The 21700-nt window shown below is 47.7% G+C and overlaps 1 protein-coding gene across 5 annotated transcripts in view; it reads right to left on the bottom strand.

The window, feature by feature from the left end:
• LOC144098333 (potassium voltage-gated channel protein Shaw-like) overlaps positions 1-21700 on the bottom strand; it is a 107626-nt gene that overhangs the window by 55042 nt on the left and 30884 nt on the right. Inside the window, exon 1 of one of the 5 annotated variants that reach the window (XM_077630894.1) lies at positions 21584-21687. The exons of 2 other annotated variants lie outside the window; for them this stretch is intronic. The gene's annotated coding sequence lies outside the window, so the exon portion shown is untranslated. Of the gene's footprint in view, positions 1-21311; positions 21688-21700 lie in introns of those variants that run through there. 2 more of the 5 variants (XM_077630893.1, XM_077630896.1) reach the window with 2 other exon arrangements.

Genomic DNA, 21700 nt, shown 5'->3' with positions numbered 1-21700 from the left:
TAGTAGACAGATAGTGAGATTTGTACGGAAAATTCCTTCTCAAAGTTGCAGTTCCACAGTCGTCGGTGAGCGGTGTGTTAATTCTTGTTGGTGATATATCGCTTACCGTCCTGACATGCAGGTTTGCTTCTCTGAAGCAAAGGCGCCTTCGGGACAATCAAACTTAACCATTCATCAGCTAATTACGACAGCCAACATGCTGTGCAAAAATATCATGTTAGAGGACCACTGCTTCATGACGCTACAAATCCACCCAATCGTCACTACGTGGAGCTGGAAAAAACTAGACGGGGCACTTAAGTTCTGCCTTAAGGATATGAAGCGATAGCATTAATGTATTAATCAGTTCATATATCCGTGGGAGTCATCATAACACTCCAGGCGCAGTTGTGCAGTGGTTAAGCGACGCGCCACTGCCCTGCGATGGCAGGTGCTCCCGGCGATGGGTCATGTGCTACTCAGGTTGCTCTTCCAGAGAAAAGAGAAAAGAACGATACGCGAGTGCATATTTAGGGTAATCAGGATGTCTTAAACCGCGAGGAGGAAGCGGTTTTAATGCTAAGAGTAGCGACACTGTGATGCAGAGTTTCGTTCTTGTGTTTATTACCTTTCGTTTCTTTTTCAAACAGAGCTACATTTCCGTTTTGACTGGTTATTTCCCGTCACAAAAAAATAAAAACGACAGGCCGGCACCTTGAGCTGGGAGCGACCCACCCAAGAAAGAATGTGAATGTTCTCCGGTTTATTTGATACAAGGATTAAAAAGAAAATAAAAATACCAGGCTCACGTTCCCCATCTTTATCGACGATTGCCGAATCCCACCGCGACGATTGCTTCCTCAGGCCACACGAAACGGCCCTTCCTCGCTTAGTGCGCCCCAGGGCGTTTTCATTCCGACCACAGGCGTCGGGCGTATATGACGCGCTATTTTCAGGCCTTTCACACTTGGCATTCTGTCCAGTTCTCCGCAACTCTTGCGCAACGCTCAAATGTAGGAAGAAGGTAACAGCGGGATGTATACAGCGGATTTCCTGCACTGGTGAAAGTGCTCGTTGAGTGATCAGTTCACTTTTCCTCCTGTTATTGTGGTGACTGCTTAGGGCGCCTTCTCGGGAGTGCACAGTGTCGTATGTCACAAGTTAACACTGTCGACTTCTCCTCCAATGAGAACCTTGTCTATGTTCGCCCTGCAGCAATCTCTTTTGGCTGCTGGGGGGAATTGAGGCGCCGTACATCTGACGCAGTCAGTTCCTCCGCCGGAAAAAAAAAAAGTCAAAGTAGCGTGTCCCCCCCCCCCCCCCTCCCGCTACTTCCTTCACCCTTTTCTAAAGTGATGAAGAGACGTTGACATCTTAGCACTTAGAAGTTTCGCTTGCAGGAACGCACCTTTTAATTCTCCAAAGGCATTACGCATTAAAGGAACACCGAAAAGCTCTGTCTTCTGTTCACGGAAAAAATCCATTCTGTGGCCCTCTCTGTGGCTATGTCGACGTTTGTCCAGCAGCGAAAGACGCATTTCATTGCAGAGAAAATTGGTTTTTAAAAGTTTCATGACACTCGATTCCAAACTCTTGTAAATGATGAAATGAACTGCGCGATCACTGTTTGAAAGCGAATATTGGCGTTACCTAGCCTCCAGAATCTGTGCGAAGATGTTTGCCTTGACGCATTGCACTGTTTGGATTACTGGCCGGTGGGCGACGCCACTTGTATTTCACTTCTTTTTTCTTCAAGTGTTCTTGCTTGTAAAATGTCTATTTTCAATGAGAATAGCGTATTTGTCGCTACAGCGCGGTAATTTATCTTTGTAGGCCAACTTGAGTTGGTCGTCAGCGTCTCTTTAAGCACGCTGACTAATCGCTCAGCTCTCTGTTCAAAAACATGCTCACCGAAAAGTCGTACAGCGCGGTTCCTCTCAGATGGCTTGAGTAATCAGTGAAGGGGCTCTGAATGCGATCGCAGTCACGTTGCTTCGAGGCAAGATTTCTATCGTCTAGACTTCAGGAAAACATGTAAGCTCAGGGAGACGATTCCAGGAGCACGAACGACCTATTTATTCTGTGAGCGTGCACGTCGTAGCACGATGTTTATTTTGTTATGCCGACTATAACTTGAATATCTCTAGCGACGACCCTGTTTTTTAAGCTCGACAAAGCACGTTAAATTTTTGCGCTTGCAAGCCACAGTGAACCTATATTCGAACATCTTCTCGTAACTCCGGTAGTGTAAAAGCTAATTAAAAACGATAACCAATCAATTACATTCATCATCAATTCAATTGCGTACACTGCATGACGTTTAGTTACATTGGGGTGACATGAAACACTCCAGTGTGTTCTAAGGGAACACCAACTCTCGCTCCAATAGCATGTGTTAAAATTTACCAGATTTTTTTTTATTCCTTACATCTATAACGCACCTTACTTTAGCGCACCGCTACGCTGCTGCACATTTTATCTCGTAAGTCCACACGCTGCTACCGTCTAATCAAAATTGCAGTCACCGCACGAAACCCGCACAGCTGCGCTTCATGTCTTATATCTTTCTCGCCGGCACCTCAGTATTTAAAAATTTTCCCAACCGTTTATTAAATAAGTGGGGCGCCGACAAATGGGCGGTTGTTATTGCAGTGCACGGGAAGGAATGCTCACAGAGCAAGGATGCGTACTCATGAAAAGTAAAAAGGCCCTCGGCAAGCTGCTAACTGCCATAATAAAGTTAGTGTAACACAATGAAGTTCCACCGTCCTCCTTTCTGTTTATTTTGTGTCTTCCGTTTTTTTTTCTGTAAAACGCGTCCTTCAGATCTTTTTTACGAATGTTCGCGTGCATTTCCCGCACTCTTTAGTGCACTTCTTGCGACCCACATCTCTCTCGCTCTCTCCCTGCAATATTCAGCAAGCGAGAGAGAGTGGGAAGTTGGGGAAAGTGCGAGGGAGTTGAGGAAAGCCAGCGACGACGACCCCCCGAAGGGCCATCGTGGGAGGCCGTATAGGCGGCGAACAGGCCCTTATCCGGCGCGGCCACGGGGCGTGCACGCCGCTTCCAGGCAATTTCACGGGCCGAAGGAAAATAGGGAGGGTGTGGAGGAGGAGGAAAGTTGTGCTTTTTCCTACCTCTGCCGCCAGTGAGCGCGGGCGTGGACACACGCGGAGCTCCGCTTTGCGGTAAGACAGTGCTCGAGGCGCCCTAGCATAAAGGGGAAGCACTTAATGGCTCACGTGACGTTGCAGTGGGATAATTTGGTTGCAGACAAACAAACTGGCACAGAGAAGGGGGGGGGGGGGGCTAAGGGCGGCAATACGCCTATGCTGCTTTTATTCATTCCTATCTCTATCGCATCCGTGTCATCTCTTAAGAGATGCGAAAAGCTCCCACTGTTAATGGATTAATCCCTGCAATGTTTGTTTCCCAAAAGTACTTCACATATATGCTTCAGCTAATACTTGCTGCACAGAGTTTTATAATGCCAGTCACATTATAAAACCAAGAAGTATGAGGTATAGAAGAAATCGAGCGAAAAACCCTGCCTTTCCGGTGTTGCAGGTGCTTTCTCGGTACTGCACACTCCACCAAAAACGGTGTGTGAAAACGGTGACGGCCGCTCCAGTCAAACGCAACCATCCCCGGTGCCCAGAGGGCACGATGTACGTTTTTTCCAAGCGTTGCATTCCGAGTTGAAATTGAAAAGCGCGACGCGTGGCGCACAAAGCGTAGTCGAGAGATATACGGAGAGTGCGGCGGTATGGGAACCCGAGAGACCCGGAAAGAATATAGCGAAGCAAAAAAGAAAAGGCACCACAGGACGGAACCTGGCGAGTGCAAAGCAGTGCTATCCACGTCCCCAGACACCCCGGTGATCAGCACAGCATATACCCCTGTCTAGCTGTCCTGAGAGGAAGGAATATTTCCACGTGGATTATATGCGCTTAGAGCGGTCACAAGGTCACTTAATTTAATTCAATATCGAGATATGTTCCAAAGTTAGACGCAGTGCTGCTACCAGAATGATTCACTTGAGTTATTAACTCTGATTTAAAAAAAGAACGATTTCTGGCCAAACGGCTATAGCTAATAGTTATAAGGACAGTCTGGATGTGGCACTTTCTCTTACACGCAATACGAACTTTATAAATCTGCTGTTATGTCTGCCTTACAAGGACTGTTCCCCTGATCTTGATACCGCTTTTATTGGAACGAAGAGCAAAGAGCGCATCCCAAGAGAAATCGTGGAATCGGAACTGATATGTAACCTTGAGGAAGCCTGCGTCCGTTCCGCATCTATCAGCCTCTGCGACAAAGTGCTGACCTATTTGCGCATGCGTTGACGATGACCACGGCTCAGACAGGATGCATTTATGCGTGGAAACATTCACAATAAGGGTTGTTGGAAGCTCAGCGTAGTCCTCGTCGTTTCTTCTCCGTCCCTGTTCTTTTTCGTGCTGTCTTCGCTTCAGTTTTAATAACGTTTGTAACTATAGGCCTTTTTAAATACAGCTCCATTAGTAATAACAGTACTGGATCACCCTCTTGAAAGTTAATGCAAGTGCCCTAACAGCTTTTCAGCAGAGAGGTTATTGCTTTCCTATCTTTAATCAAGTGCGTATTTAGCGGCACTGGCTTCACAAAGCTAGCTCTTTTATCCTGTTGCAGCGTGACGAATGGTTCGAAAAAGTCATTATGAACGTATATAGTAAGCTTTCAGCCCATGGAAGCAACTTTTTGAAGGCACGAAACAGCTGACATCGAAGCTGTAATCTGCCGTATTCCCTGCTTTCGTTATTACTTGATATTTTATTCTCTTTTCTCCTTTTTATTTCCTTTGGTTCTTTCTTTTTTGTGTAGCCGCTTTCCAAATGTTTTGCACCTAGCCACCGTCATTCTCGAATTTTTACCGAAAGGTAAAAGCCGAAATCTCTCCAGCGGACTTGAGAAATAAAATCCAAGGCTCTAAATTGCAGTAGGACTGAAGGGTGTAAAAAAGGTGGCTCTGTACTCTTTACCGCATTGCTTCGTCTTGCAGCTACCAATACCGACACCACGTTGTTTACCGTGTTAACATGAAATTTGTCGCGAGAGAGAGTTTTTAGTTGAGTTATAAGAGGAAAGTCAGCGCGCTCCGAGCTTTGAAAAAGCACTTCAGCAATCAAGACTGGCAATCACCCTAGTAAAATTAAGGTACTACAGAAGCCCATATGAGTGCAGCCTTAAAAATTGGAAAAAGAAACCGCCCCAGTAACCTGTGAAACTGCTACTTTACATGCAAAACCAGGCACAGCACTTAAAAAGGCTCAAGAGACTGGCAGTTGCACTTCCTCTAGCCTCCAAGCTTAAGCTTAAAGGAGCCGCACTCCGTCAAGGCAGTGAGCCCACATAGGGCACTGTGAAAATGGTTGTGAGTGAGTTAACCAAAACTGAATACCACGTAAAGCAATTTAGGCAACAGTGCCCAAGCACAATTAGGAGCCAGCGCTCAGATCCTGGTACGTGACACTTCGCGTGATAACCACACTAGAAGGTAGTCGTAGTTGGCCCAATAACCACCGTCTGAATTCTTGGAAACCGCGTTTTCACTCCGTTTTATTTACTTTACGTTCTGTTCATAGCTGCGTCTCTTATTCCTCCTTCATACCCCTCACTCAATCTTTTTTTTAGGGGCTGAATTGTCTTCTTAAGCACGTGCGACTATCAAGGAAGCTTAAGATCTTATTAAGGAAAATAAACGCATAAACATAAAAAATTACAAACTAGAAAGAGTTAAACCATATTTATCGCTTAAACGAACGTATAAGGGCAGGCGCAATTAAAGAGAAAAAATACGTCATTCGGCAACTACAAGGCTCCGTCTACGCAATCTTTCTTTCTTTAGCGCACATGCAGGAGTGCTGCTTGCCGGAAATGTCATGATGGCGTGCGCTTCGAGTTTACCGTATAGCTGCAACGAGTTCTAAGCCCAGATGCTGCGGACCCAGCTGCAGAAACGGCTAGATGGAAAATAATGTGAGTCGCGGGAAAACCTAAATGATACTCTGCTCTCGAAGACAGAAGCAGCTGGTAAGGAGGACTGACGATACTAATTAGCGCCCTATTAACTGCTTTCCGTCGAGGCGCAGCGCGGTGGCTAACGATCCGGCCGATGAGCAATAATTAACCTTTCCGATAAGCGTGAGCGTTCTCAATAAGGTCAGCCGAGTCAGGTTGACGGCAAAAGCAAAATACGCGGTCAGAACTTGCGGAGGAAAAAAGCGGAAGCTCCGAATGCGTTCTCAGCTGCGTATTTTACTTTTTCTTGCAGCGGGGTCTTTCCGTGTCGTTCAAACATTCGCCGTTTTTTTTTAATCTGCTCAAGATGCGATACTTGTTATATTTTTACTTTCTAAAAGACGCTTTTTGAAACTGTGGTTGGTTGGCGAACCGCGTTAATTCATTAGTTCAGACCGTTACAAAAATTTACTTAGGCAGTACATAGACAGTCCATAGATTGTATAAATTTCTGTAATGGTCTATAGTCTATAGACTTTCTATAGACAAACTCTAGAGAACAGTCTATAGGCAGAAATTATCGCAGAGAGAGTCTATGGACAATCTATAGATTTATGGCCATATACTTTCATTATGCTTTTTTTCTTACAGTCTGTAGACTATGAATCGACAAAATTAAATATTTATTGGAAGGCAATAGAGTCTATCGGATGGCTATAGACTGTCTATAGACCATTTTTATAAGGGAGCGCGTCATGTACAACGGTTGTAGTTGAACGTGAAATAGAAAAAAAATACAAAAAGATAAAGGAGTCGGAAATTTCATCACACATGCGTCATCGGAATTATTTTTCTCAAAATAAAGTGCACAAGGCAAACAAAATGTCGCCGACGGGTGTGCGCCGCGAATGAAAGGAGTGAATACGCAACTAAAGCGACGAGAAAAGTGGGACAGAAACCTGTATCGCCTTGCATAAAGCATGAAAGCTGTTGTCGACGGAAAAAAAGGACGAGAAAAAAAACGAGAGCAGCTGGCTGACGGCCCAAGAATCATAACTCGCTGTTTTGTGAGGATGAATGCTTGATTTGTCGACATGCGTGTATGAGTCATTTCTGTCTGCACTTGACACTAAATTCAATCTTGTTTCAAGCAAAAGCAGGACTTTTTTTGCGTGTGTTAGGACCCCATGCATGTGAGACAGTCGTCTTCTTGTAGGCATGTTTTCTCTGTATAAATAGCTTCTCCCTGTAATATAGTTTTTTTCCTTTTTTCTAGCTCAAATTCGAATAATCAAAAAATCTGGACGGACCAGCAAGGCGCGAGTAACAGGAAGTTTGCTTTCATTGGCGTAAAAAATGAATCATTTTTATTTGCCTCAAACAAGGTGCATCGGAAGCGAACGTACAAGCTATAGTATCCGAATCCACCACATATCTCCCGTGATAGCCGCAAAAGGGTTGCAATAAGCTAAGTGAATAACGACATAAGCTGCGGTGGCGAATCGAGCATCTTAGATGACTTGCCGCTGTCATCATCGTCATCACCCGCTATCATCATCAGCAGCAGCTTGAGAGTCCAAACGTCTCTCCCATGTCTCTCCAATCAACCCTGTCCTTTTCCAGCTGCGACCACCGTATGTCCGCAAACTTCTTGACCTCATCCGCCCACCTTATTGCTGCCCCCTGCTACGCTTGCCTTTTCTTGGAATCCACTCCGTTACCCTTTAGGACCAGCGGTTATCTTGCCTTCGCATTACATGCCCTGCCCAAGCCCATTTCTTCCTCTTGATTTCGACTAGGATGTCATTAACCCGCGTTTGTTCCCTCACCCACTCTGCCCGCTTCCGGTCTCTTAGCGTTACACCTATCATTTTTCTCTCCATAGCTCGCTGCGTTTTCCTTAAGCTGAACCCTTTTCGTTAGCCTCCACGTTCCCTCCCCGTAGGTGAGTACCGGTAAGATACAGCTGTTGTATGCTTCTCTCATGAGGAATATAGGAAAACTGCCATTCATGATCTGAGAGAAGCGGCCAAATACGATCCACCCCATTCTTATCCTTCTAGCTACTTCCCCCCCATGATCCAGATCAGCTGTCACTACCTGCCCTAAGTAGACAAATTCTCTTACTTCCTCGAAGTGCTGCTCTCCGCTCCATTTCTTGTTTATCTTTCCCTCTCGCGTTCCTTTCTTACCCTCTCCTCAGCCCTCCTTTCGCCAGCGTCACCAGCGAAAGACAACGACCACTGACGGCTGCCCCGTCTCTGCCGGCCGATGAATATTTATCGGGGACAAATGCGTCGCCTAATCAAAAAGGACGGCCGCGTTGAGCGGATCGGCGTTTCCATCCTCTTTTCTTCGGCTCCCTCGCGCAACGTGCCGGTATGACCTTTTGTCTCCTGCTTGCCGATTGCTACCGCGAGACGTACCTTCCCTTCTCGCCATTATGGGCTTGTCGTCGTTTGGCGTCGGCACATCTTTGGGGTCTTGTTTATTCTGCTCTTCCTATCTGCCCCCGCTTCTTCGTTTCCTTTCTTCCTCACGTTACTGTCGCTTCGACTATCTTTCGGCATTCAAATGTATGCCTGTGTTTCACTCAAGGACCTGCAACTACATTTATTGCTAGGTCCTTGCCCTGACTTTTCACAGGTAATAACACTGTTCTAACCATCGCTGCGAACTTCCGAACACAATCGGCGCTGAACGACATGGTGGGGGGAAAAAGCACCAGCTTACGGTCCTGGCGGCTTAGTGCGTCTATAGCTATCTCTTTGAAGTTCTTCCGCATCAAAAAAAAAAGGGGGGGGGGGGCATCTGGTCCAAGCAAACTTTCATATAGCTGGCCTTTGTCGCATGAACCGGTATCCCACTGTGTCCCTTCTCGGACGAACCATTCTGTCATGGAATTCTTTCCGGAGCATCACGTGATTAAGGATTTTTTATTACTATCGTTCTTACTCTGTATCGTTCTGGTCTACTACTTTCACCTATACCATACAGGATTGACGAGTATGCGCAATAGAACAAATCGCGCACCCCTCTAGCAAACCACCCCAATCTCTGACGTTGGACACAGGCGCTTTGGCAGCAGGACAACAGGGATATTTTTTCAAGTTTTACTGCAGAAGTGCCAACGCAGCCACCATCGTGCCAAATGCGTCGAGCTGCATACGTTGATGCTACCAAAAAAGCTAGCCTAGCTCGACGGCTAAGTGCAAGTGTAATAACTGCACGACATTCCCGCTCGAATAATAGCCGTTTTTCAAGAGGGCAGCGGTTTCTCCCAGCCACGTTCTGTTCTTTCTGATATCACAATGCCTGCGTTTGGACAGATGGAAAGGACCAACCGAGAACCTACAAGGTGGCATTGAAAGAAGGAAGTTTAAGACACCACCATTCGGCGGTGAGCACTTCATCTGGAACTTGCAAACTGGAGAAAGATGACACCTGTAACATAGGACCATCCCTCGGGTACGCTGGAGGAGTGGACACGGCCAGCTGGTGGCCTGGATGAAGAGCTTGAAGTGCTTCATCTCTCCTCGCTTTCTTCGCTCATCCAGTTTCTGCTGGTTCGTTATGCATCGCTAAATGCAACAGAAGGGAACGCTAACTGTTATGTGGAGGGTTTCTCCATCCTTTGAGAAATTAATATTGTGTAAAACACACGGCTAGACAAAGTTGCCGTGAAAATTGTTTACAAGTAAAGGAAAGGCGTAGTAGGCGCCTCATTTCTTGGTGGATATCTCCACCGTGCCACGACGGAAGGGAGGGAGGATGGAGTGAAAGATTTGTGGAGTTTAACGTCCCGAAGCGACACATGGACTATGAGAGACGCCATATTAGAGAGCTCCGGATAGGTTTCGACTACTTGGGGTTCTTTAACGTCCACTGACATCGCACAGTACACGGGTTTCTAGGATTTCACCTCCATTGAAATTCGAACTCCGCGGCCAGGCTCGTACCCGCGTATTTCGGGTCAGCAGCCGTGCGCCATAACAACTAAGCTAATGCGGCGATAGCTTCTTCAGTCAGTTCTTTCACCTGGGCAAGGATCCCAGAGCGCCTTTTCTTTTTCTTCGACGCCATCAATGGTCCAGGCTAATGCGCCAAACTCGACCCAAAAGGTGTCCCAAGATGAAATCGACAAGGCCTACTTCCAGCCGGATGGCTTACGAGCCGCACCTTGGCATGCAGACGCTGCTTTCGCCCTCACTCGCCCGCTCCCTCTCGCCCTTTTCTTTCGTCGCTCTGGTCGATTGCTTTGGCGGCGCTATCAGAGCGGAGCCTCTCCCCCGGCCATATATTTCGGCCGGCGAACGCCTCCCCTGCATATGCAGCGTCGTTTTCGGCAGGCGACCGTCCTGGTCGACGGCAGGCCGCTCTTCGATCGCCAGAAATAGGAATGGCGCTGTAGCCAGCGGGGGTTCGCCGCCCGTTCCTCATGCCTAATGGATCTCACCGCGGCGGCGCGTCGCGAGAGCGACAACCAAGGAAGGCACGGCGCTCGTCATCAAGCCCCGGTGGCGCATATTCTTTACCGCCTTTTTTCTCTCTCCCTCTGCTCAAGGCCAGCCTGTCTGTCAGCGTGCTGATTGCTGTGGGCGCATGGGTAACGAGCCACGCCGGCGGAGAATGAAAACCCATTGCGTAATCTTACGGCGACCTCCTCGCCCCTCTCTCTCCGTTACTCACTGTACGTCCTGTTTTTATGCCCTCTGGTATCCCTTTCTCGACACTTCCTTTCTTGTCGCTTTGCGACATTCCAGGCCATCGATACCATTTCATTTATCGCATTTGAGTCTGATTTCTGACTGAAACTAACACCCCTGTCACACGGGCACCGCAAAGGCTTTGAGAATCAGGATAAAGGCGTAAGGAGTGCAGCTACACGGCACAAATTCTGCGCCTTTGCCGCTGAGGGCCTTGGAGGCGAAGGCGCCCGTCAGGGACCTTTGGAGCCCAAAGAGAACCTGTGATCGCAGTGCCGTCCAACGTCAAAAAGTAAAAGCGATGAAAAAAAATAGAGGCAGCCAACAATGTTTGAAAACATCTTAAAAAATACAAAAGCTGTGTCTGGCTTTGCTTTTTGTGCGGGTGTTTATATTTTATGCCTATATTTCAAGACAGTAAAAGTGTTGCAGCAACACCGAGTGCCCCTGCAGTGGCCAAGGCAATACACAATACCTGCTGCTAATGATGAGAGTAGCTCTTGCAGTACTTTTAAGGAAGCTCTCAGAATAAAAAGGAATTGTCTGAGCTCAACGAATGAACACAATTTATTTTTTTTTACACTTTAACAATGAGTTTAATTTTTAAAAACTCACTTCAGCCGCCTCGTGCACAGCATCGGCTTCTATGCCTGAACGACTGTTTCACCTTTGGGTTGCACCGCGTAGCTAAGTCGCTGCTCCTTTAAGCTTTCGCTCATTTTGTGAAAAAAGGTGCCTTTGCTGGAAAGGCCTTCGAGGAATGCCGTGTGACAGGGGTATAAAATAGAGAAAGCGCGGAATATTAATATATTACCTCTCCGATTATGTTTTCCCATTCGTGCATTTGACCTGCACAGCTCTTTGTGCTTTTGCTATTGGCGGCTAAATGCACAGCCTCCACCAACACCAGTCCGGAACGCGCTTGGACGGCCTCCTAGCTGCCGGTGGCATCACCGGTCACGTAATTATGGCATCATAGTCACGTGATGTCGCGCCCCTAAATGGGTCAAGTGCGAGTGAATCACTGACAGCTTCGCTGTAAAATGTACGGCGCCACCTTTTTTGCGCTCCTGTGAAGAATATTGCCAATGACCCATGCAGGGACAGAAAATTCTGGTAGCTTATAGGTAATCTTGAAAAATGTCTTGGCACAAGGACTGTAGCAGCAACTTTTTGTTTTCACGTTGTCTACTTTATTGAGTTAGAGAGGCTTGCTTCAACTTCCTGCGGTATTGTTGCGCCGAGACACTTTAGCATAAGAAAGCAGATCACAAACCAATGATTTAGCAAAAACAAAATCTTTGGCACACACAGAAACCACCGACGGCACTGTTATGACTACGTATATTATGATCATATTTCAACTAGCATTAACTAACACGATTTATGAGTTCCCCTATCCTCTGTGCTTGGATTTCTTTTGCGTGTTCATTGCGCATTACTTCTACTACCTTCCATTTATTCCCCTGTAATTTTCCCAGGTGTTCCTTCCTGACACCTGAAACAATCGACGATGATAAACTCCACGACGACACCCCTGTATTTAGCTCAAAGCTACCTTGAAATCTTCACGAGCGGTCCTCAAAGGCAAAGCAAGCGTTCCATTCTTCAAGAACAGCAGAAAGGGTCTTCTTACCAGGCTCGACGATAGTGCCGTAAAAAGAAAGCAAGCGACGCTTTACTCTCTCGCCTTCGATAGGGCGCGCCTTTTAAATCTTTAGATCACTTCGGAAAGCGGGCGCGCAGATTGAATCTCACGCCGCATTCGAGTTCCCTGCATGAGCCGTTTCCTTTTACTTCTCGTCGAGCAGATTGGTTCCGGCCAGGAACAACAGGTAATTGAATAGTCGTTTCGCAACGGCCCGCCGACCACTTGAAGGGGATTCGCCCGCAGAGGACGCGAAGCGGAGAAAGTGGAGGGGAGGGGAAAACGGAAAGGTTAATAGGTTTCGCCGAGCAAACACTGTATTGAGTTACCAGCTGCGCGAACGGAAAAAGAGAAAGAAAGGGTGTTCGCAGAAAATTGCAATAAATGGCCAATGAAGAACGTCTCACCCCGCTTCCTACATATATGCACGCACGTAGTACGCAGAGATTAAAGCAGCTTTCTTACAGCGTGTTATGCAGGTGGGCAAGATTGAGATATAAGTGGAAGAGGAGACGCAGCCGAGTCGTATTCGCAATTCTGAGCCGCTTACTTTGAGCTTGTTTGTTTCTTACCTGAGTTGCTTTGCTTTCTAATTCAAGGCTAAGTGGGAGAGAGCTTCAGCTTACGTGTGGTTACGTACGTTCTTAGGATAAGGTACGGAGGTAATACCCCGTCGTCTGCGGACTTCACGAGGAACGCCGGGAGCAAATTTATGTGTTCGCAGCATTCTATAAATGTTTGTTTCCGCACCTATCGAGAAAGGTAGATGGTCTCGCTGCTTTTCTGGTTATTATTTCTTTGTCGCTTTTGTTGTGAAGGAGTCGGAGCAAATGACTTTTCAGTCTGATTTTTTGTGGATTGCAAAACAGAGCGGGGGAAGAGAAAGGGGGGGGGGGGGGGTAACGTTGCGAAGCAACTTAGACTATGATGAACGCCGTAGTGAAGGGCTTCAGATTAATGCAGACCACCTGGGGTTCTTTAACTTACGCTGACATCACACAGCACATGCGTTTTTTTTTCTATTTCGCCGCCATCGAAATACGACCGCCGCGGCAGGGATCGAACCCGCGACATTGGAGTCAGCAGCAGAACGCACAGCCGTTGAGTGGCAGCAGCGGAACTTTCGGTGTGATGGCACTCCAACCATTAGGGGAGGTATGGGTTCGAGGTAAAGCGTAAGTGGCTTGTAGGAAACACTCAGAATACGGAATCTGGTTCGAATCAAATATTTGATGAAAAAGGTGCAAATCATAACACTCAGGCCCACTAAAAAGCGACGGCTGGCAAGACAGCAGTTCGTTCAAGTAGTAGGCCACAACAATTACAAGGGCGTCGCGCTGTTCTGGGCAGGCATGAGAAGGGCAGATACTAGATACGATAACAGGAGTTGCTACTTTTCACAACCAAAAAAATTAGGGCTGTGCGAATATTCGAAATTTTCAAAAAGCGACTCGAATATCATCCTGTTCGATTCGCTGAACCAATCAAGTAGCACATGTTAAAAATAGTTCGAAACTAGTGGAATATGTTGCCAAATTCTTGAATAATTGGCACAGCGCAATTTTTTTTGGCGACTGCTCCAACAAGGCCCACATAGCAGCAGCACAGCATAGTGCCGCGACCTGGCTGCGAAAGATGGAACGTCCGCGCCACGACGCGCTCCATTCGTGCTGCGGCGTTCATTGGGCGACACGGCAAGGTTCAGACAGCTCTGGCTGGCCCTGCCTTGATGCGCGATGTTTGACGCCATGCCTCATAGCTCTCAGCTGTGGTCGGATGTGGCGCTGATTTATTCGCTGTCATCTTCCACAGGAAAAGATAATTTTAGCGCATTAATGATATGACAGTTATAGAGACTACACACTGACTTTGTGTTGCGTATTTCCTAGTTGAGATGAGTGCGGTGTGTTTGGACAGCTATAACTCCATGAGTTTGGAGTTAAAGTGCAATACCACACCGACGTCGCCAGCGCTTCGCCGTATCGGACGCATATTCATCGTGTACGAATATTCCCATAAGTAACAAGTATTCATTCGCACGAATATTCGATTTGTGTTCCACTCTGTGCGATCACTGTTCGATTATTGTTCAGTTCGGCGGCGAAGCTTCACTATTCGCATTTTCGTATTCGATTCGGTTTAATAATAATAATAATAATAATAATAATAATAATAATAATAATAATAATAATAATAATAATAATAATAATAATAATAATAATAGGTTTCGGGGGAAAGGAAATGGCGCAGTATCTGTCTCACATATCGGCGGACACCTGAACCGCGCCGTAAGGGAAGGGATAAAGGAGAGAGCGAAAGAAGAAAGGAAGAGAGAAGTGCCGTAGTGGAGGGCTCCGGAATAATTTCGACCACCTGGGGATCTTTAACGTGCACTGACATCGCACAGCATACGGGCGCCTTAGCGTTTTTCCTCCATAAAAACGCAGCCGCTGCGGTCGGGTTCGAACCCGGGAACTCCGGATCAGTAGTCGAGCGCCCTAACCACTGAGCCACCGCGGCGGGTCGATTCGGTTGTGCAAAAGTCATTTTCGCACATCCCAGATAAATGAGTCAGGAACAGCTGAGAATCGAACCCAAGACCTCACACTCCGCAGCGGAACATATGCAGAGCCACCGAACCGGGCTCATGATACAAATCACCGACACCCAAGAAGCACAGTTCGACCCCCCCATGCAGTGACACTTTTTCCTTAACGTAAACACTTCCCCTTATCATTCTGTTTTACTTTTGTCTGCACCTCTTGGCAAGCAGTGCAATCCCAGTACAAAGCCGCAATTATCTTCCCTTGGTAAGGCTTTTACGGCACCAGTTAATATTTCCCTTTATTCATTTTACATTATTGGGCTGTACTACACCTTCTTGTTCGCCCACATGTCCAGACGTCTGCGCTGGCAGCGCACCGGAGTTGCGCGCCGAGGCGCAATCACGGCCTCTAATCAGGCAGCGGAAGCATTGAGTCATTTCAGTGCGCGAAAATTATCAGCCCTCGTGCACAGTGCCTTATCCCTGCGGGGATTGTCCTGAACCGAAGAAAGAGAGATAGAAGGGGAAAAAAGAAGGCTGGGAGGTGTAGGGCAGCCTACTGTAATGTTCCAAAACCAAACTAGGCAACCCATCAGTATAGCTGCACTTTTACAGACTATGTAGTACGTCAAAACCATGGCGGGTCATCTTTCGCCATTACTTTGCTCGCCCGTACCGCCGCATTTCGCAAAGCGCCCCATAAAAAGGCGTCTTCCATGGACGCGGTTCCCTGCAGCCTTTGCACAAAAACAAGCGAGCCAGTCCGGTTCCGTTATGCGGCCGTGCCTGCATGGCCTCGACGTGACGACCTCGGACAAACCTAACTTGACCGATGAGGATCGGCCCCACGCACAGCGCGGGCGGTCCACGGGCGCCTCTGCCGATGGATGGCGTCGTTGACAGGGCGCTCACGGCGGCGCAGACAGTCGTCGATTCGAAATGGCGCCGTGACGGCCCCGTTACACGGTCCGAGTGGCGAGACACGGCGCCGTTGCAATCGATCAGGGCCAAATCGATGTGCCGATAGACACGCCCTCAGCTTCCAGCACACTCTCACCGACTCCAAGGACTGTCTTCTGTTTTTCCTCTACGTTTTACGCCGCTGTTCTGCCAAGTAACGCTGCCTTTGAAGCCCGTTTTTTAGCTCGGCGCTGATCTCGGGCCAGCTGTTGCTCCTGAAACAACAGGCTGCGTCTATCAGCAATATTTTCCTGCCTTGGCGCGTTTGGCAACAAGACAGTTGTTTTTGTTTTTTTTTAGATGCCGGTACCGAGATCAAAGCGCTCCTGAGGTTTGTTGGCTTCAAAATGGTGCCGTGAAGCTAACTCAGTTCTCGCTGCTATCAAATGATGTGGCCTGCTATTAAAGCCACTCATGGGACTCACTTGTGTAGTATCAGCGTCACTTGAAACTGCAGCTTTTTCCATGCATTAGGTGTCACATCTGTCGCGTTTCTGCCTTCACCGTGTCGCGCGCACCCCACATGATTTAAGTTCGGAAGAGTCACTTTCGGACTACGGCAGCAACAGCTGACAGCCACACAAAGATGCTGAACTGGGCGGTCCTCTTCCCCACAGCCGTGGCGCAGAGGCGAAGGCTAGCCTACGGGGAAGAGTAGGAAAGGAGGATAGGAGAGGGCATTGATCGGTTGGATCAGCCGTATCTAGCTACCATTGAAAAAATAGAAGAGGTGCTGCATCGGCGCTTGCACCACAAAATGGCCTGTGCAGTGGCATGTGTGAACACATCCACTTTTTCTCGGCATTTCGTTTGGGGGAGCGTAAAATACATTTTTGCACATTTCTGTACCAACTTGAAATCGGACAGCGTCTTGCTGTGGCCTGTGTTCTGAAAAAACAAATGTTTTCGCCTGGAGAGTACTTGCGCTACCATCAGCATTAAAGTGAAACTCAGTATTTGTGGTGCAGAGAATCGTGCTTAACGGTTTACAGCCCGAAAGGCAAAAGATACAGGAAGGAGCGAAAGTATTGACGAAGCACGTGCACCACAAATAACTATCCCCCGATTCTTGTCATGTTATTGTTATTCATGGGGACGGTTCAAGTCACGGCCTCTTTTGATATGTATACAAATTGTGTTCACAGTGTGAGGAGACGCTACGTGTTCTTGGAAGCTGTTCTAAAATACTTCATTTATAAATAATGCAGGCGATGGAACTCGTGAAAAAAGATAAATTGTGGCAGTTTTAAGAGTGCTGCTTTGCTAATACTCAAGTGCAAGGTAAGAGGTAAAGAACTGAGCGTTTCATATCTATATTTATGACTTTGTCTTTCGTGCTTTCTGCAGTCGCCACTGATAGCGTATAAGCCGGTTCTAGAAGAATAGAATGCATGCATAGCGGACGACACGTACGAAAACACTCCGCTCACGAGATGCGCTCTGAGGTAAGCTCAATGCGCATGTGCGCAACATTGTTGCCGCGCTGCTGTTCTACTCTATATAGCGCTGAACGCCCCTCGCTTCCGTGTTCGCGGCTGAAATGCGTTTGCGTTGGCATCGCCTAAGCTGCCGCGCCGTTGTATTGTGCGTACCTTCAAGCACACGAATGGTAAGCAGCCTAATGTTTCGCTCTCCTGCAGTCGCAGCTCGGCCATAAAAGACGACCCGGCTATGCAAGTTAAACCTTGTAGCATAGCGTCAGTGTCTGATCACCAGAGAGATACAAACAATAATCACTGTAATGGAGATGGAGTGGTCCACCATGTCAAACTCCAATCCTCACGCTGTCAACGAACTTGTCAAATCTAGAAGCACAATGAAGTTGGCCTGCTTCAATGCAACCACAGCCGTGCCGATCGATCAAATGACCACGAATTTGCCAGAGGCTAATGAGATAGCATCCTGGCACAAAAGAAAATAAATGCAAGAAAACAGAGCGCTGCAAAAGAGGAAACTGGCCGATCTCAATGCACCTGTACGAGGAGCAGAGCAAACAATGACTCGCTCTCTCTCGACGTATAGTGTTTACTTACATGTTGCCTCACCGCGAGGTGATATGCCGGCCGCTCGGCTTCAGTTCGGAGTAGCGCCCCCTCCGCACCCTGTTGCCGCTCTAACAAACGACGAAGCCTCAAACGCGCCGTTATTTGAGCGAGCCAGCGCCGTTATAGGCTGCACGCTGGCGGCGGTTTACACTAGGCGCTCTTTATACCACGCTGATCTCCTCGCATGATCGGGCCGCGGTGGTCGGGGCCAGGGGTCGGTCATATATTTCGTCCCATTTGGCTGATAGGCCCTGGGGCGAAGGATGTACCACGTATTACCGGCCTGACGCTCGTGAACGCGCTGGCCATGCTGCGTATACGACCATGCAGCCAGGCTGGCGGAAAGGGATACCGGTGCCGAAGGCGGGGGGAAGTCACACCGTCGTAAAGCGGGTAGATTTCACGGCCGTCCTGGGAAATTCTAACGGGGTCCCCTGCGCTTTGCCCACCCTTGAAACGGAGAAAGGGGGTGGAGGCCACTGGTTGCAGAGGTCCCTCTACGCGAAACCGCGGGGGAATCGTCGTTGAAGGAAACGTAACGTGTTTACAGACAAACGGGGTGGGGTTCCAGGCGGGACGCAAAAATGGGGTTAGGTTTAACGATGAGCCTGAAGGTCAGACCTTAGATCGGAGCTGGGGAGGGTCAACAAACGAGACTCGTACGCGTGGACTATGTAATGTCATGTAAGGTCATGTCATGTAGTTAATGTGCGTAGGGTCAATGTAATGTCCGGAATACGGCGAAACAAGCTAAAGAGAGAGAGAGGGAATACGTCGACGCCTCCTCATTCCGTAAGAAGAAATTTCGGATTTAAGAACCAATTAAGGTTTTAAAAATGAATTTTACATGCGAGGCCGCCCCCTCCCATCTACTACCCCATGCGTCAACTCTGATAGTTGCCCCGAGCTCCATTCCCGGAAGCGAGTCGTTGTCACATGATGTAGCCCAGCCGGAATCTTGGTGCTATTTGAGTATACGTGACGGTGGAACAAAGTGATAAAAGGTTTTGGAGGGGAAGGAAGTTGTCGAAAACCAGTTTCCTGCTCTCCAATATGCTGCCAGCTCGCTTTCGAGACACGTACGGGTAGAGGCAGTATACCATGTGCTGTGGATATGTGTATTTTGTTAGTTCTGCTTGGAGAACACGGGCATGCAATTGGGAGGCGTGCAGTTCGCTCTACACGAAGCCTGTTGGGCACCACTTTTACGCTTAGACACACACGTGCTGAGGAAGGCCGAAAAGGACGTCTCTGCATCACGCGAGTTCGCAAAAAATCGCCCTATTAAGTATTTGGTGCATCAAATCCAGTCGCGCCAGTAACTAATCTTGTTGAAGTTTGCGCCCTTCGGCCCATCCATGTCTGTCCAAGAACGCTGGCGATCATTTAGATTCCTTGGCCCGAGACCTTCCTGACATTTGAGGAATCTCCGCTGCTCACTCGGATGCTTCGCAAGGCACAGCTGCTACTCCGTGACTCGTCTTAAAATATTTTTGCCGTGTTCCGGCGCACAGATGTTTTCATGAATTCGTGAGGCGGTAGATCAGTGTGACATTTTCACAGGGAATATTATTTCTCGTTATCAAAGTAGCATATCCATAATACATCTTCTTCAGCAATGCACGAACGCTTAAGGACAGCCAATCAGCAGTCGTAGATGTGGCCAGCATTCCGTAATGCACACCACTCGTTTCCTCGTCACGAGGGCACGTAGCTTTCAACACTCGATATCGAAGACCTTTCGCGCTCCCAGACGTTCATAAGAAACGACTTGCACAGATCTAGCAACAAAAACGTCCCTCTGCAGAAACCTGAAAAGCCACCACATGCCTATCTTCCCCATTTGTGTTGCGGGGAAGACTTCGTTTCGAAAGATCGGCACCGTTTCAAGAAGCGTTCCTCAACCATGTTTAAACCGTGTCTCATTCTTGTGTTGAAACGCTCTCGCACATGCACATGCCTTGTATTCATTTTTCTGCACCATGAACGCCGGCTGGTCATGTTTCTTCACTAATAAAAATAATATCAATGCAATATGAAAGACGTTATTAGCTGCTGCGCTCCGAAAGCAAATATATGTAACGTGGCTGTCATCTAAATCAAACAGACGCCTTGACGGCTTAAAGCCACCGATAAGCAGCCGTCCAATACGCGTGCATTTTCAAAATTCGATTATCATGTCTATATTTAGAAACTATGACCGCTATTTGTACTGACTGCAAAGTTTGCCCAGCTCGCAGCTCCGTCATAGGCCGCTGCTTCTAAATAAATATTAATTAAATATCGGCATTACTATTACTGAACGATCTTCCGTGAATGACAGAAATATCAGTCTGCGAAGTACAACTTAAAACCATTTTAACTTCTGAAGGAATTCCTTGCGGTAGATTTTCTCAGTAAAAAAAAAAATTGAACTTTCTTCGCATGTCTCTCGGTTTGTAGAACTACCTGCGCTCTGTCGAGCCCGTGTTTTAACTGGTTACGCCTACTTTTCATCTGTAAGCAAGTACTAAGACGTCTGATCGAAAAACAAGCAGGGTGTAGCCTTCCTGCATCGTGCAAGAGACTGCACTGTGGCGTAATCATAATACTGTCGGCGGCGAAGACAAGCGTCTAACTGCAAACACCAGTAGAAGAATGTAGGACATCATATGCATGTACTGCGTCATCTTCCCGTGATCAATACCTTCTCTTTCTGCCAGCTGACTTTGAAGTGGAGATCTCTAACTGCCGAATTTTCGAGGCTGATCGCATAAGTTTTCCGTGAATGATTCGGAACCGTGGTTACGGTAATACTGATAGCACGGAGCAAAATATCGTAAGTGTTGTTGTAACAGGCCAGTCGCTTTGAAAATTCAGACTCTGATTTGTTCGAACTAGTTATAGAGTCTACATAAGTGCGAACAAATTTTAACCAAAAATACATTTCGCTGACCGTTGAGGATTTTCCTGTAATATGTACTTTCTGTATTGTGTTCGTCCTGTGGTCCTGTCTGTACCGATTACATGAATCACTATTACTTGTTCGACAAAAATGGAATGAAACGTCAGCCACGTGATTTTTCGTGCAAGGATGAAGAATAACAGCGACATATTAGAAGTAACGTTAATCGTCCATGAAAATACCGAAAGAAAAAGCGGGTGCCTCTCTTTCTCTTGAAAGGGAGGGGGGGGGGGGGGGCGTGGTCCGTTAAGAGCCGAATTTCTTACTTCCTGCCGGTTACAAATGTAACTGGTTGTAGGCAATCTAGGCAAATCGTTCAAATCAGCATCATACAACGCTTCATGTTAGCATGGTAAGTTTCCTTGAGCAAGCAAAAGCACTCAACTATGCGGCAGCGCGAGTTACTCGTCTCGGAAATGGTCCGTTGCGAGCACACTCCCGTGGTCAAGGGGGAAAGTTAAGTGAAAGATTCGTGGCTTACCAGCACATTCGCCGCAAACGAGTGCGTGCGTCAGTCTCCGCACGAAATCCGAGCCGTCGCTGGACCCTCCAGGACAGAATTAACGCCTTCTACACCCACGAATTCGTTGGAGGAAGATTCACTGCTCGTCTCGTCGCAAATTAGTCGTAGTCGCATGCATAAGGGCTGGAGCAGTCCCGCTGGAGAGGGAACGCAAAGTCTGACGCAGCTCTCGGCTTTTTGTGTCGATTGTGCCAACGCGTGAGGCGCCACGATATCGACAAAAGACGTACCACGCCGCTGAGAGACGGCATCGATAAATGCCTCCGCTTGCAGCGCTTTGCGTGGCGCGTCGACTTGCTCCCCAGGCTACAGCCAACGAAAGGTTACATACTTGCCGGGGCAGAGCG

Source organism: Amblyomma americanum, chromosome 7, assembly GCF_052857255.1.
Source record: "Amblyomma americanum isolate KBUSLIRL-KWMA chromosome 7, ASM5285725v1, whole genome shotgun sequence".
Taxonomy (NCBI): Eukaryota; Metazoa; Arthropoda; class Arachnida; order Ixodida; family Ixodidae; genus Amblyomma; species Amblyomma americanum.
Note: the sequence above shows the minus strand (reverse complement) of the source record. Positions and strands in the feature narration are given on the sequence as shown.